Consider the following 16,987-nt stretch of genomic DNA (forward strand, 5'->3'; position numbering starts at 1 on the left):
TCCTGTTCTGGGATAGATGAGCTTAGAAATCCATTCTTCTCCAGTGAGGGTTCCTGGAGAGAACGCAGTCTTTGCCAACACTTTGATTATAACATCATCAGAAGAACATAGTTAGTCATAGCTGGGCTCACAGAAACTGGGTTAGTAAATGTGTGCTAAATTATTTACTCTGTGGAAATTTGTTACGCAGCAATTGATAACTAATACAGCCACCAATTGACACATGAGCAAGTTGGCATCCATAGAGATCAGGTGGCTAGAAAACAAGTGAGTCCACATTCACGCACAGGCTAGCTGGCTAAAGACATCTCAGTTTGTGCATTATATCACACTTCTAGCTTGAGGCACACTTTGGAATGTTCAGTAGTAGTTCTCTACAACCAAGTCGGACTATATGTCACAAATGGAATCCATTAGTATGAACATTATTTTAAGCAACTTTGCACAGAATTGCTTTATACCACAACTCCTATTTCTATTTAGGCAAGACAAAAACTACGTATTCTCAAATTTAAAAACTTATAAAATACTAAATCCCACTATTATTCAATCATAATAAAGAAAAGAATCCATATTCTTGGTTTTCAACCTTCTCAGACATGGTCCTATACTCCAAACTGAACCATGAAATATTAATGTATAACTATTCTTTCATGAACAGCACTCATCCTTAGTTTTTTCAAATCACTAGAATGTTTTCAGTAATAACATCTGACATGAAATGGGTCCTCCACTTACTTTAATTGTAATCTTCTTTAAGGAGGAATTTACAGTTAGGACATTTGAACTAGTTTTCTAGCAGTCATGATATATTTGTATTAAATCATCCACACTTTTCCTTTGTTTTCTTGGACACTGAAACTAATGGCAAACTTAAAGTATAATGGGCTTGATTTAGAAAACAATTTTTCACCTCGAGAAATGTCTTGTTCTTCAGTTTTGTAACCTTCACTCCAACCCTTTCTAGAACTACCCTATAAACATCTAAGTTAGCTAAGATAGTATCACTAACAGGAAAAGTAAGTAAACTAACGTGACTTATTCAGTAAGAAGGGCTTTGGAATTTAATAGAAAGAACGTGAGTTCTAGAATTAAACAGACTGGAGTTAAGGTCTTGTTCATCACTAGACACAGTATCTGGTACATGGGCACTCAATAAATTAGATGTCTTTCTCCTTCCCTCCTCACTATCTTTTAAACCTCCTATGCTCAGAGATCAAACTTAATACTGTGTATTAGTGCTCAGTTGGCCGAGCTCAAATAAATTATAAGAAGCATATCTACTCACTCCTAGTCACCCACACAGTATGAGTGAATTGTGTTAATTAACCTACTTTCTGACACCTGTTGGGAAAGCTAATCAAGATGCCAGAATAAAGTATGTATAGAAAAAATAGTTTCCAAAGTTCAACTAACACTAAACTGCTAGATGGTTGCTCAGAAATCACAATGCATTAATAAACCTAGCCAGTTGTGTAAGAGCAATAGCACTATTATGTTGTGGAAACACAAAGGCTTGCTACTCCTGGTTTGACTTCAAGCTACAAAACCTCCCTGGATCTGTTTTCTCAACTATAAAGTTGAGACAATAATATCTACCTTACAAAGATGTTTTGAGAGAACAAATTCGATTGCACTTGATAGCGTGTACTATGTACGTCACATGAGTGGCTAAATAAAAGTTATCCTTCCCCTCTTACTAAATATTACTTTTCAAAGCTTTTCCTTTAAAAATAATTTCATATTCCTCCTTCCCTGAAAATGTGGAATAGTAGGAAATCATAGAGCCAATATGGAAGCTGTCTTCTCTTTTAGAGCAGAGTGAAGAACCTAGGCTATGATAATTATACTTTTAACTTTTAATTTTGAAAAGATAAGCAAAATATACAGTTTACTTTGACTTTTGTATATGATTTTTATTTATAGTGTAAATGTACCAGCCGGCAAAATTAAAGACTAATTTAACTGTTTGCATGGATCAAAGCTATGTAGTTTTGTAGAAGAAATTAGACCAGACAACTTGTACTATAGCGATTCCCTCCATAGTCTACCCTAGTGAAGCGCACTAACTTCTCAGAAGCCTGTTCCTTGATTTTTCTTTATGGTCTGACTTCCCACTCAAGTGATGTAAAAGTAGCTATAGTAGTAATCTCCTCTCATTAACTGTTATTATGAAGCTAGAGAACATGGTTAACATCTTTCTCAACACTTTTCATCCACTTTAATCTGCTTATTTATTTTAAAGCTTATTTGTTCTCCATAGAAAATACAACAAAATCCTAAACCCTTCAGGTCCTTTAAATTTGTACATGAAAAACTTTTAATTTCATTTTCCAGAACTTTTTCTCAACAAACATTTGGTAACTACTGTATTTAAAAACACAGTTGGGCTCTAAGTATAAAAAAGCTTGATTATCTACAAACTTTGTAAAATTAGTCACCAAAAAAATATAACTAAATGCATAATTTACTCAAAACTCATCTTTTGAGAAAAGAAAAAATTCAAATTGCCCTGAGTTACATAATACTTAGAATGTTGCCCTTTAATAATATTTTTCCTTTAAAAAATGCTTTTCTTTCTTGATATTAGTGTAAAATATTAATAACAACTTCATTTTTCTTTTTCTAACCGTGAAAAATTATCTACATCTTTTTTCTCTTCCTTCCCACTAGTTCCAAATATGCTACTAACTTTCCTTACTATGATAACTCAATTCTTCTGTCACCAAGATCACTAACAGCAAGATTTGGCACCAGACCCACCCTAAGCCACTAATAGCTGCTTTTGGTTGCTAAGGAAATGAAGAGGAAGTAGTAAGAACAGACACGAATAGAGATTAATTTGCAGGTCTTAGACCTAACTAAAAATTATCTACAATATTTCAGATCTTAATGATTAGAAGAAGAGTTTCCTCTGGGGGATCACAAAAATACTAATACAACCACACAGAATAATCTGCTGCCATTTGTGGCAAATGAATGATTTGCTGATTTGTTTGAAATCAACTTATATACAGCATTCTTCAAAAATATCACTAATGCTCACATTTAAGCACCAAATTAATATAAACAAGACTGCACTACCACTTTGGAGAAAATAATTATCTTCAAATTAATTTTCTTAGTTGCCTTCAAATGCACCCGTTTTACATTGCCTTTCTTCCCCTGTCATGGATTTTAAAGGCTGCCAATTCACCACTAAATGTTTCAGTCTAATCAATATAAGCTTAAGAAAAATAAAATAAAATAAAGAGAAAAAATAGCTAAAAAAAAAACACCTCTGAACATAAAAGTAAAGTGAAAATTATATTCAGTGTATTTTTAAAACTTCCAAGCAATGGTTTATCGTCGTCCTGCTCCCCCGCCCCCGGCTTTGCACACCCTCATCACCCCCCTTCCCATTCCACTTCATCCAGACAGAGGGTAACAGTCTGAGCTGCCCTGGTTGAGTTGATCCTAAAGTTAACATTCAGCAGCCCATTTCCAGACAGCAGCGCTAAATCTATTTGGATAAAACGCGTGTGACCCAGACAGTTGGCATTTGGCCCAAACGCGTTGCACCAGCAGCTCAAATAAAAACAAGAGTAAGAAACTTACTCTCTTGTTCCCTCTCAGTGTGCTTTCTTACTCTGGCTTGCTTTCTTTGCCCCTAGCACAAGTGGAAAACTTATCAAAGACAGAAATTAGAGCACATATTATCAGAAAGATTTTCCAATACTTCCTCCAGCACTCTTGTTCTCTCTCCCCATCCCTAAACTTTAGTCTCATACACCATATATACAGACATACCCTGATAAACAAGGCTCCAGGGGGTTGAGTCTAGCATGGCCCAAGTGGGCAAAAGTAAATCAAAACCACACGCTTTCATCTCTGATTAGCCTATTAAGAGCTTAACATATCCTAGAGCATCAGTGCTACAGCCAGCACACTTCTGCTGGCCTGGGAGCCCAGGCATGAAATATGCACTTGTTTGAACACTAAAGACACTGACACGAAACGGATTTGCAGAAGGCAATTGCAGAAATCTGGAAATCGAGTAAAAACACACATCATCATAACTTTCTCCACCACTATCCGGTGATTAGTTAAAAGACCACGATGCTCATAATCAATTTCATTTCACACAACACGCAAATTCATACATATGAGTGCATATTTTTCACATCATAAAATACCTGTAAGCCCTGGAATTCTCTATCCGCGAGTAGTCTAGAGTTTAAAGGATTTCTGCCTGTAAAATGAGTTTAGTCAAACTCACTCTTTGCCATAAAGCATGCATGCACGCGCGCGCGCACACACACACACACACACCGAGAGAGAGAGAGAGAGAGAGAGAGAGAGAGAGAGAGAGAGAGAGAGAGAGAGAGAGAAACTGAGATCTAAGCATTATTCCTAAGACAAGCAAAGCACAATTTTTTAAAGGTTTAATTGAATATTGTGAAGTCTTCCTTACCGTTTTCATCTTCAAATTCTGATAAAAAGTAAATTTCAAACAATAGAAATTGCACTGGACGACTCACGTACTCCCTCCTCTTTCTCTCTTTTTTCGTTTTGCCCCCCTTTGCAAAGCCACACCAGCCAGTTATTCTGCAGCCAGAATAAAACCCTATAGTCTCGCTAACCGGAGCTTTAGAGAACAGACTGCCGATTTGGCAGTTTAAAAAAAAAAAAAAAAGAAAAGAAAAAGAAAAAAAAATGCTTTCAATACATCCAAGGCTATCAACCTGAGACGTGCTTTGCAAACCCCACTCTCTCCCTCCCCCGCCCACCCACCCCCCAAAAAAAAAAGAAAGAAAAGAAGAGGGGAAAGTCTTATTTGGGGTGGAAGTGTTGCCTTCTCTTCCTGGACAGCTTAGTGCCTTTGCTATGCAAATAACATGTGCAGAGCATCAAAAGGTATCAGGAGAGAGAAGACAAGAGGAGCAGGAAGGGCAGGAAAAGTTTTGTTGAAGTAGCCCTCGAGCTCACTGCCGGCCCCCAGCCAACTTCAATTGCAGCAGAAGAAAATTTTGGCAGCTTTCCTCAGAGGCAGAACAAACTGACGTCAGTCTGCAGATGTGCCTGGGCTGCGTCGGGTGCGCATGTGTCCTGGGTCGTCACGTGGAGGGGGAGGGGAAGTAGAGGTACAATCGGGGTATCCAACTACCAGCCATTCAGAAGGGCTTAGACAATGTCAACTTTTCCGCCCTGTGAATGAGAGAAACTCTGGCCCCCTAACCTCTCCCCTAACCCACTCCGCCTCCTTCCTCCTCCTCTAACCTCTTTCAGAGCCTTGTCTGGTTTGTTAGCACTGTTTCTTGGAAAAGGGAAAGAGGGGTAGAGGAGTTAGGGGACTTGAGATATACTAATGTCAGATGTTAGAATTTTCGGTGTCATTCTTCTTTTTTTAATCTGTACAATAAAAGTGTTTAAAAGTTGCTCATAAAACTTCTCATATAAGGAGTCGAATCAGTGGAGCAGGCAAATTTCAAGATTTGAAAGTAACATGTGTACAAAACGCCTGTGTGTTGAATACATACTTCAACAAGTGAGGTTTCCAGCAAAAGAACGAAAGCTAAACAAAACTGAGCCCTGCACATTTTCCATGTGATTATCGACTTCAGGCTATGCGTAGATTTAAAAGGAAGGGGGGGAGTTTGCATTATTTCCAGATGAGAGACTGGATGGTGTTTTAAACTACAACTGGGGAAGCAACGAGTGAGCTGTGGTTTTTAGCAGTACATTGAATGAAACTTCAATGACTGCTCAAAATAATAATAATAATAATAATAATAATAATAATAATAATAATTCCGACATCAGCCCCCCAAAACGGTAAGGGGAAGGGGGTCGACGACACAGGAGCCCTGCTGAGATCTCAAGATAAACAAAACCTTAGAACTGGTTCTTCTAGCTTTCCAATCCTACCTCCCCCTCCACACCAGCTGCCAGTCCAGGCTTTAAGAGTAAAATACCACAAGAACGTGTAGCACTTTCACTTTCATTTGCTGGGAAAAAGCCCCTGACATTAAACTGTAGAAAAAAATGACCCTTCCCCGTCCTAAGCGAGTAAACAATGTCTGGAGCAAATATCAGAAGCAGGAAAAAAAAATCGAAAATAGCTGAGGACAAACGTTGCCTTTCAACGGTGTAATCTGCTCCATCATTTATCTGTCTGAAGGTGGAGTGTGGAGTTGGGAGCTGTTTAATGGTTGCCAGGGTTGGGGGAGGGGAAATTAAGCCTTGAAATTCCAGTCTTTAATTAACATCAAGTCAATTCTCAAAATTCAGAACCAGAAAACTGAACTGGACCTAAGGGAGGAGAATAAGGACTTTCTAAATACCAGTTCTTAAACTTCTAGCATCTGCTAACATTGTTGTCCGTTTGATTTTATTCTTTCCTACACCACAGGTGGTAGGTGTAATTGTCCTGGAAAACCTATGCCTAAAAAAAGCATAGGTCAGACTGGGTCTGTGGAGCAATACATTTACTTTAACACTTCCTCAACGAGTAGAAGGCAAAAGCATTTGTTTGTTGATAGCTCACATTTTGAACTGAATCTGTACTATCTGATTCAGTGTAGAAATGTGTAGAAATGTGTTCTGTGGTTGGTACTGACAGTTTTAAATAAAGACAATTCATTGAGCTGCATGTGTGTAAAATGCATTGAGATTGCTAGACCTCACAGCAATACTAGCAAACACCAAAAAATAAATGAGCACATAAAATTATCTGTCAAATATGTATTCAACTTCCCTTAATGTTATAAACACTGGTATAAGATGGATACAGACAGCACAGAAAAGCAGTCAAGGTGTCACTACTGACCACCTACTTCATCTGCCTGAAAAGCATGTGCTCTGTTAAGCTAGGATGCCCGAAGAAGGAACTGCAGTGTAAAGCAGCTTTTTCAGTGAGAAGTGAACTTGGACTAATTACTTATTCAAAGAGTGCCATCCTGTGTCTAAACAGAGTAATGAAAATTTTCTAATTGCCCTTGCCTCCTCCAAAGGCTGGAACTAAGACAATAATAAAAAGAACTGTGAAATTATTGGTGTGAAAAATGGAGTGTCTGTTAAAGTTTATATATGTGCTTTGGATATGTTAACTTTATTACAGAAATATCAAACATAAGAAAAACATAGTGCAATAATCCCCAACATAGCCTTCATCAAGTTGTAACAAGCATTGACTGAAGTACAAGACATCTTATTTCTCTTAGGTAATAAGACATCTTATTTACCCAATATTCTCATTATTACTCTAATCCAATGGATCATTTTTTATTGATTTTTATTGAGCTCTACATTTTTCTCTCCTCCCCTCCCTTCATCTCCCCTCACCCCTTCAACCCTCCCCAAAGGCCCCATGCTCCCAATTTACTCAGGAGATCTTGTCTTTTTCTACTTCCCATGTAGTTACATCTATGTAAGTCTCTCTTAGTGTCCTCACTGTTGTCTAAATTCTCTGGGTTTGTTGTTTGTAGACTGGTTTTCTTTGCTTTATGTTTAAAAACCACCTATGAGTGAGTACATGTGATAACGGTCTTTCTGTGTCTGGGTTACCTCACTCAAAATAATGTTTTCTAGCTCCATCCATTTTCCTGCAAAATTCAAGATGTTGTTATTTTTTTATGCTGTGTAGTACTCTATTGTGTAAACATACCATATTTTCCTTATCCATTCTTCAGTCGAGGAGCATTTAGGTTGTTTCCAGGTTCTGACTAACAATGTTCATGACAAACAATGATGCTATGAACATCGTTGAGCACATGTCCTTGAGGCAAAACTGAGCATCCTTTGGATATATACCCAAAAGTGGTATTACTGGGTCTTGAGGAAGGTTGTTTCCTAATTTTCTGAGAAATCGCCACACTGACATCCAAAGGGACTGTACCAGCTTGCATTCCCACCAGCAATGCATAAGTGTTCCCTTTTCCCCACAACCTCTCCAGCATAAGTTGTCAACAGTGTTTTTGATCTTGGCCATTCTTACAGGTGTAAGATGGAATCTCAGAGTTGTTTTAATTTGCAATTCTCTGATGACTAAGGATGTTGAACATTTCCTTAAGTGATTTCAGCCATTTTAGATTCCTCTGTTGAAGTCTGTACTCCATTTTTTAATTGGATTATGTGTTATTTTTATGACCAATTTTTTTTAGTTCTTTGTATATTTTGGAGATCAGACCTCAGTCTGATGTGGGGTTAGTGAAGATCTTTTCCTACTCTGTAGGCTCTCATTTTGTCTTGTTGACCATATCCTTTGCTTTACAAAAGTTTTTCAGTTTCAGGAGGACCCGTTTATTAATTGTTTCTCTCAGTGTCTGTGCTGCTGGGGTTCTATTTAGGAAGTGGTCTCCTAAATACTTACACTTTCTCTTCTATGAGGTTCAGTGTGGCTGGGTTTATGTTGAGGTCTCTGATCCATTTGGACTTGAGTTTTGTGGATGGTGATAGATATGGGTCTATTTTCATTCTTCTACATGTTGATATACAGTTATGCCAGCACCATATGTTAAATATGCTTTTTTTTCCCATTTGATATTTTTTGCTTCTTGTCAAAAATCAGGTGTTCGAAGGTATGTGGATTGATATCTGGGTCTTCTATTTGGTTCCATTGGTCCTCCTGTCTTTTATGCCAATACCAGGCTGGTTTTTTAGGACTGTAGCTCTGTAGTAGAGTTTGAAGTCAGGGATTGGGATGCATCTAGAAGTTCCTTTATTGTACAAGATTGTTTTGGCTATCCTGAGTGTTTTGCTTTTCCATATGAAGTTGAGTATCGTTCTTTCAAGGTCTTTGAAAAATTTTGCTGGGATTTTGATGGGCATTGCATTGAATCTGTAGATTGCTTTTGGTAAAATTGCCATTTTTACTATGTTAATTCTGCCTACCCAAGAGCATGGGATATCTTTCCACTTTCTGGTGTCTTCTTCAATTTCTTTCTTCAAAGATTTAAAGTTCTTGTCATACAAGTCTTCCACTTGTTTGGTTAGAGTTACTCTGAGATATTTTATGTTATTTGTGGCTATTGTAAAGGATGTTGATTCTCTGATTTCTTCCCCAGCCCTTTTATCATCTCTGTACAGAAGGGCTACTGATTTTTTTGAGTTAATCTTGTATCCTGCTACATTACTGAAAGTGTTTATGACCTGTAGAAGTTCCTTGGTAGAATTTTTGAGATTGCTTATGTAAACTATCATATCATCAGCAAACAGTGAGAGTTTGACTTGTTTCTTTCCAATTTGTATCCCTTGATCTCCTTTTGGTGTCTTATAGCTCTAGCTAGGACCTCAAGAACTATATTGAATAGATATGGAAAGAATGGACAACCTTGTCTTGTTCCTGATTTCAGTGGAATCGCTGGGTGTTTCTCTCCATTTAGTTTGATGTTGGCTGTTGGCTTGCTGTATATTGCCTTTATTATGTTTAGGTATGTTCCTTGTATCCCTGCTCTCTCCAAGACCTTTTATCATGAAGGGATGTTGTATTTTGTTGAAAGCTTTTTCAGCATCTAGTGAGATGATCATGCAGTTTTTATTTTTCGGCTTGTTTATATGGTGGATTACATTGACATTTTTTGCATGTTGAAGCATCCCTGCATCTCTGGGATGAAGCCAACTTGATCATAGTGGATGATGGTTCGGATGTGTTCTTGGATTCAATTTGCCAATATTTTATTTAGTGTTTTTGCACCACTGTTGATGAGTGAGATTGGTCTGTAATTCTCCCTTTTAGTAATGTCTTTGTGTGGTTTGGGTATTAGGGTAATTGTAGCCTCATAAAAAGAGTTTGACATTGTCCCTTTTGTTTCTATTGTGTGGGATAATATGAGGAGTATTGGTATTAGTTCTTTGAAAGTCTTGTAGAATTCTGAGCTGAAACCATCTGGTCCTGAGCTTTTTTGTTTGGGAGACTTTTGATGACTGCTTCTATTTCTTCAGCAGTTATGGGTCTGTTTAATTTGCTTATCTGGTCTTAATTTAATTTTGGTAAGTGATATTTATCCAGAAAGTTGTCCATTTTCTTTAAGTTTTCCAATTTTGTGGAGTACATGTTTTCAAAATATGACCTGATGATTCTCTGTATTTCCTCCAAGTTTGTTGTTATGTCCCCTGTTTCATTTCTGATTTTGTTGATTTGGATATTCTCTCTCTGCCTTTTGGTTAGTTTGAATAAAAGTTTGTCTATTTTGTTGATTTTTCTCAAAGAACCATCTCTTTGTCTCATTGATTCTTTGTATTGTTTTCTTTGTTTCTATTTTGTTGATTTCAGCTCTCAATTTGATTTGTTCCTGCCATCTAATTCTCTTAGGTGAGTTTGCTTCTTTTTATTCTAAAGATTTCAAATGTTCTGTTAATTCACTAGTGTGTGATTTTTCCAGCTTCTTTTTTTTTTTTTTTTTTTTTTTTGGTTTTTTCGAGACAGGGTTTCTCTGTGGTTTTGGAGCCTGTCCTGGAACTAGCTCTTGGAGACCAGCCTGGTCTCGAACTCACAGAGATCCACCTGTCTCTGCCTCCCAAGTGCTGGGATTAAAGGCGTGCGCCACCTCCGCCCGGCTCCTTTTTTCCAGCTTCTTAATGTAGGCATTTAGTACTATGAACTTTCCTCTTAGCACTGTTTTCATTGTGTCCCATAAATTTGGGTATGTTGTGTAGTCGTTCTCATTGAATTTTAGGAAGTCTTTAATTTCTCCCTTTATCTCTTCCTTGACCCATTGATGATTCAGGTGAGCTTTGTTTCATTTCCATTTTAAATCATTTTAAAACCAACCCCAGATCCCTAAATTGCCTTCACTAAGTGCGCCTGCATTTCTAAAATATAAGGACTAAGTTTTTAAGATTAGTAAGTACTGTTACTCTTCAAGCAATGATAGCCCCTCTGTCTAACCAAATACCAATTCTGAAATTTCTCATCACAAATTGTTAATGGAATTAGAAGCATACAATGTTTTGTGCTGATATCCCCACACACATGTGTGCTCTAAGCCAGTGTCTTCATTGGGTTGCCCAGACTTGACTTGAACTCATGGCAATCCTCTTACCTTAATCTCAAAGGTGCTAGGATTACAAACATGAACAAACATACTCAACTCTGCTGATATATTTCTGATATCTGCTTTTCCAGTAAACCTTGTTTGTTTTTCTGTTTTGTGAGACAGATTCTCCTAATATAGCACAGGATGGCCTAGAGCAATCTGTATAACTTGGGCTGCCATCAAACTTATGATCTTCCTTCTTCAGTATCCTAAGGGCTGTTATATATTAGACACCTCCACACTAGGCTCTATTAATGATCAATAAATTAGAGCACTTATACAGAGAAGTGGACAAGTTCATACCTTGGTGCTCTGTCCTGTCTAAAAGCATTTTACAATATGGATGTTTCCTTTTTTATTATTCATATTTTAATTTGGTAATAAAATTATATATATTTATGGTATGTAAACTGGCATGCATATACATGGTAGAATGGCTAAAACAAGCTATTTAGAGTTGGGGTGTGATTCAGTGGTAGAATATCTGCCTAATGTATGTGGTTCTAGGTTTGATCCTCAGGAAAGCAAAGCTTACAAAATTTAAATGACAAATCAAGATATTTAGCATATGTATTAATGTACATATTTAAATTACTTTACTGGTAGAACACTAAAGATGATTCATTTACTAATTTTCAAGTACATAATACATTATTATTATAACCAGGTCTCTTGAACTTTATTCTAACTGAAATTTTGTATCTTTTGGCCACATTTCCTACAACCCCCATCCTATGAAATATTTATTTATTTATTCATTTATTTTAAACAGGGTCTCACTATGTAGTTCTAGTTGTCCTGGAATTCACTATGCAGACCAGGCTGGCCTTGAAGTCACTAAGATCCACCTGCCTCCACCTCCAAAGTGCTTGGATTAAAGACATGAACCACTACATCTCCCTGAAATATTTTTAATCTATGGGTCTACCTCATTAATCTTTACTATATTAATGGCTTGTCATCTTTTTAAAAAAGGCTTGATTTTAAGTATGTGTCTGTATGGGGGTATAGACACTTGTGTGCAGGACCCTGCAGATGTTGGACACGTTGGATCCTTGGGAACTGTAGATACAAGTGGTTATGAATTGCTCAGTTTGAGTGCTGAGAACCAAACTCAGGTTCTCTACAAAAGTAGGATATGCCCTTAACTACTGAGTCACCTCTCCAGCCACTTGACATAGTAGTACTATATTCAGCACTTGTGTTAGCATGGAAATATTTTAGGACTATACCCACATACTGTTCTGATTAAAATATGTAAGGGCTGGTGATGTACCTCACTGGTAGAAGACTAAACTAGCATCATGTCTGAAGCACTGTGTTGGATCCTGAACACTACAGGAAAGGGAAATATTTGAAGTAAATTTAAATTAAATTCTGAACTGTAATTTCAGTTACAGAAGAAATACTTCAGAAATCTTATAGTAACCAGTATATTCCTCTTTCAAAACTTTTCCCTCCAAGCTTTTTTTTCTCCATTTAATTACAAGATAAAGACTATGACCAGAATAAGGCTGATAGTATTCTGCCAGTTACACTTTCAAGAAATAAAGCTTTTCAAGCAGTCTTTAAAAACTTAGGAAACTTAAGTAGACAAAGCACATTCAGGAAACCAACTGCAGAATAATAGAAATTAGGGAGAGGTGAATTGCCATAAGTGGGAGAATTACCTTGGCAACATGGTATAAAATTGTCTCTAAAAAGAAAAATTAAAACAAAAACTGCAAAATGAAACATAGTTAGTAAGATGCACAAAGTCCTGGATCAATCCCCAACATACATGAACCAGGTGTGGCGGCATGAGCATACAATACCAGTACTTGGAAAGTACTAGTATCAATTCTGGTTTCCCAAGTCTTGTGTTCAAACTCTGAAAGTCCCCCAGATATTAACAATTCCAACTGTCTAAAAGTCCAAAGTACATATCTCATCTAAAATTCAAAGTAATTTCTTAACTTTGAGTTCCTATAAAAAAAAAAAAAAGAACAACATACAAGGGAACAGAGTAAACATTCCTATTCCCAAACCAAAAAATAATCAAGACATAGCAAGGAATAATCAGATCAAAATCCACTATTGTGTGATATTTTGTGTTCCAATAAATAAAGTTTGTCTGGAGATCAAAGGGTGGAGGTATCCATTAGTTAATCATAGAGGTCTGGAGGTCTGTACAAACAGGAGACAGGAAGTGAGAAGGCTAAATGAAGAGAGGAAGAGATAGGAAGGGGGCAGAGGCAGGATCTCGGGCTTTTTGGTTAAAGAATACAGAGAGGTAAGAGGTATCTGGTGGCTGCTGCTCTGCTTCTCTGGTCTTTCAGCTTTTACCCCAAATATCTGACTCAGGGTTTTAACTGATGAGACTAATTAGGATCATACTTCAACTAGCACCAATGTGGGGCACAACTTCATGAAAAAGTCACTTGCCTATGGCTTGTCAGCCACCAGTACACACTAGAACTACACATGGGGTCACTAGCCAGCTCTGCCTTTAGGCAGCTCATGCTGCATGTGCTTTTTTGCCACAATCCCGTGTGCGTTTTTCAAAAAGCAGGCTCTCTCCCCCAGTGGGGTGTAGGTTTTCCCTGGACCCCATCATTAGGGTGTGGCCATAGTAGGTAGTTGCCTTGACACCCGCTCAAGCTTCTACTGTTCTATGCAGCAGCAGTCAGCATCACACTTCACTGTCATCTTCACCATCATTGTAGGCAGATTTGGTAAGACAATGGGAATTCTGAAAGGGGAAAATTAGTTTATTAAAAAAGAGAATTTTTTCCCACATTGAAAATGGGAAACACTATTATGGTGGAGGGAGTTAGCTCTCTATGTGATTACACAATGGATGGTTTAAAAATGGAACAATTAAATGAAGGAATATCAACTTAACTGGGATTGACATAATGTTAACTATCATTTTGATATTTCTTATTTTATCCCTAAAAAATATTGATTAATATGTGTGCCAAGAAACAAGTCTAAGAAAATCTTATTAAAACAGATAATAGAAATATTCAGATCCAGACAGAGAAATTTGAAGGAGAACCGATCTCAGCATTACATTATAATGATAGAGGGACAACCCGAGGTTTAAAAACAACCAAACTTCATTAATCCAGGCACCTAACAGAAACTGCCAAATGACAGGTATACCAAAGGATGTATAAGAGGTAAATGTAACATTTGAGGAGACTTAGGAAGCAATAGTCTCTTCCACCTTTGTGAAACAAATGTTAAATTCATGGTCAACTAGTAATACAATTGTCCCACAAGACTGGAAAGACTTGGTTACAGTAATATTGGAGCCTGATCCTCAATTACAGTGGAGGAACTGGTGGAAAGATGAGGCTAGAACTACTGAACAAGGAAGTATTGACATTCCCCAACACCAAATTCTTGGAGATTATGTTGATGTACAAAGACACCCTAGCTCTGTGCCACACTGCAGCTTTGAATGCTTGGGACAGAACTGAAGAAGTCAGAAAGAAAAATGAGTCATTTACCAAAGTTATACAAGGCCCAAAAGAAACCTTCAATGATTTTTTTTTTTTTTAACAAAGATTGACATCAGCAATAAAGAGAAAAATATCAAATTCAGAAGCTAGACAAATAGTAATGGAATCTTTGGCTTTTGAAAATGCTAATTCACAATGCAAAGGGGTAATAAGGCCTTTAAATGTAATATGAGTAATAAAAACCCAGAAGCACTTATTGGGGTTCAACCAAAAAACCAGAAAGGCAAAGCAACCTAGCAACTAGAAAAGTCTTAACTCTACCAAGACGTGGCAACTGCAGACTAAGCAGACTAAAGCTCTCTCTCCTCCAATTTTTTTAATCCCTCTAGTGCTAGCATTAAGGGTGTATGATTTCCTAGGACTGGGATTAAAGGTGTGAGGCATCACCACCTGGATTTGTTTTTGCATTGATCTTGTGCAGCCCAGAGTGAGGGTGGCCTTTAACTCAGAGACCCATCAGACTTTGTTTCCCAAATCCTGGGATAAAACATGTAAGCCACTACTGCATGACCTCTAGTGGCTTACCTTTGTCCTTCTAATCTTTTGTCAAAAAAAGGGCAAGTTTTATTTGTTAAGATATAAATATCACTATATTTAAAGGCAAGATCACCACCCATAGAGGAATGGATCTGAGATAGTCAATATTGAATTTCATAACCATGATGATGCTTGGATAGAAAAGGTGACTTCCAGAGGCTTAAAGAAAAATCAAAATGTTAGGTGTGTTGTGAGGTTTCTATCCTGCCCGGTTCCCGCAGTCATTAAGTCACAAAGAAATCACACAGAGGTCTACATTAGTTATAAACTGGTTGGCTTAGTATCTCAGGATTCTTATTAACTCTTGTAACATATTAGCCCTTTATTCTTGTCTATTTTAGCTACGTGGCTCGGTACCTTATTAGGCAAAAAAGTCACATCTTGCTTCCTCTGTGTCTGGCTCACAACTGCAGACTGCAAAATCCTCTTCCCAGAATTCTCCTGCTCTCATTGCCCTACCTCTACTTCCTGCATGGTCACCCCACTTATACTTCCTGCCTGGCTACTGACCAATCAGCATTTTATTTTATTTTTAAAGATTTATTTATTATCTAAGGGCACCAGATCTCATTACAGATGGTTGTGAGCCACCATGCAGTTGCTGGGAATTGAACTCAGGACATTTGAAAGAGCAGTCTTGCTCTTAACCGCTGAGGCATCTCTCCAGCCCCCAATACGCATTTCATTAAACAAGTACAAGAAACAAATGTTTACAGGGTAAAACCATTGTCCCACAGCAGTCCCCCAACTTTTTTTAAGAGCAAGAACTCCCATCAGTCAACAGAATGGTGCCCACGTGTGGACAACTACATTCACATAAAGCCTGAGAGAGCTTAAAAAGTAATTCTAGACAAAATAATAATAATAATAAAGCATGACTTATTAACAGCAGTACTTTCTCAAGTGAAATCTGCTTGCTAGAGGCAAGTGCTCTCATTTAAGAGAGGCTTCCTGATTCAGCTTTAGCTGCAAAAACTTTGCATCCCTTTTAAGAGGCTCTGCCAAAAAACAATTCAATGGTGTTTATGAATAGCCTACAGCATGCTTGTTCTTGGTGGCATGGACCTTGAAACGTCATAAAGTTGTGGCAATAAACATGGCTCCAACCAATATCTCCACCATGAGGATGGAATCTCAGAAAGCTAAGGAATAGGCTGGATCCAGCTGCCAAAGCCATGGCTTTAATTCTAGCCATATAGCTTAGCAAATTAAAGACTCATGTGGTCAGAAAAAGAGGATACAGTAAAGATGGTTTCAGAGGGGGAAAAAGCCTATAAACAACTTACAGTGTGTTTAAAAAAATATGTAAACTTGAAAAAAAAAAGTTAAAGTCCTTAAAATAAAAAAGAAAGGAAGAAAGTAGTTGGGTGTGTTTGCACATACCTTTAATCCCAGCACTTGGGAGGCAGAGGTAGGCAGATCTCTGTGAGTTCAAGGACAGCCTGGTTTACAGAGTGAGTTCCAGGACAGAAAAACATACACAGAGAAACCCTGTCTCAAAAAGCCAAAAATTAAAAAATAAAAATGAAAGAAAGAGAGGCTAAAATAAAGCCATAAAGATGAAAAATACATAGAGAGTCTGGATACTGCATGTTATTATGCTCTTTGAATTATTTGAATATTGAGGAAGGAGCAACAGCTGCTAAAAGATATTTGCTTATAAATGCTACGGAATTAATCCAAGATAGGTATTTTGAAAATACCTTGTCTTTAAAATTGAAGTCAAAAGGTATATTATTTTGGAGAAGAGTTTTTGCTTTTGTTTCCACAAGAAATGAGAGGCTGTGGATTTACTCTGAGTTAAGAAAAATCAGGTTTGATAAAGGAAGACCACCTGAGAAATCTCCGGTAGGAACAGATGGCCCAGATGTCTGAGTTATACATCCAGAACAGATTCAAAACTACTGCCTGAGGTGATCAAGCTTT

The sequence above is a fragment of the Chionomys nivalis genome, chromosome 15, assembly GCF_950005125.1.
Source record: "Chionomys nivalis chromosome 15, mChiNiv1.1, whole genome shotgun sequence".
Lineage (NCBI taxonomy): Eukaryota > Metazoa > Chordata > Mammalia > Rodentia > Cricetidae > Chionomys > Chionomys nivalis.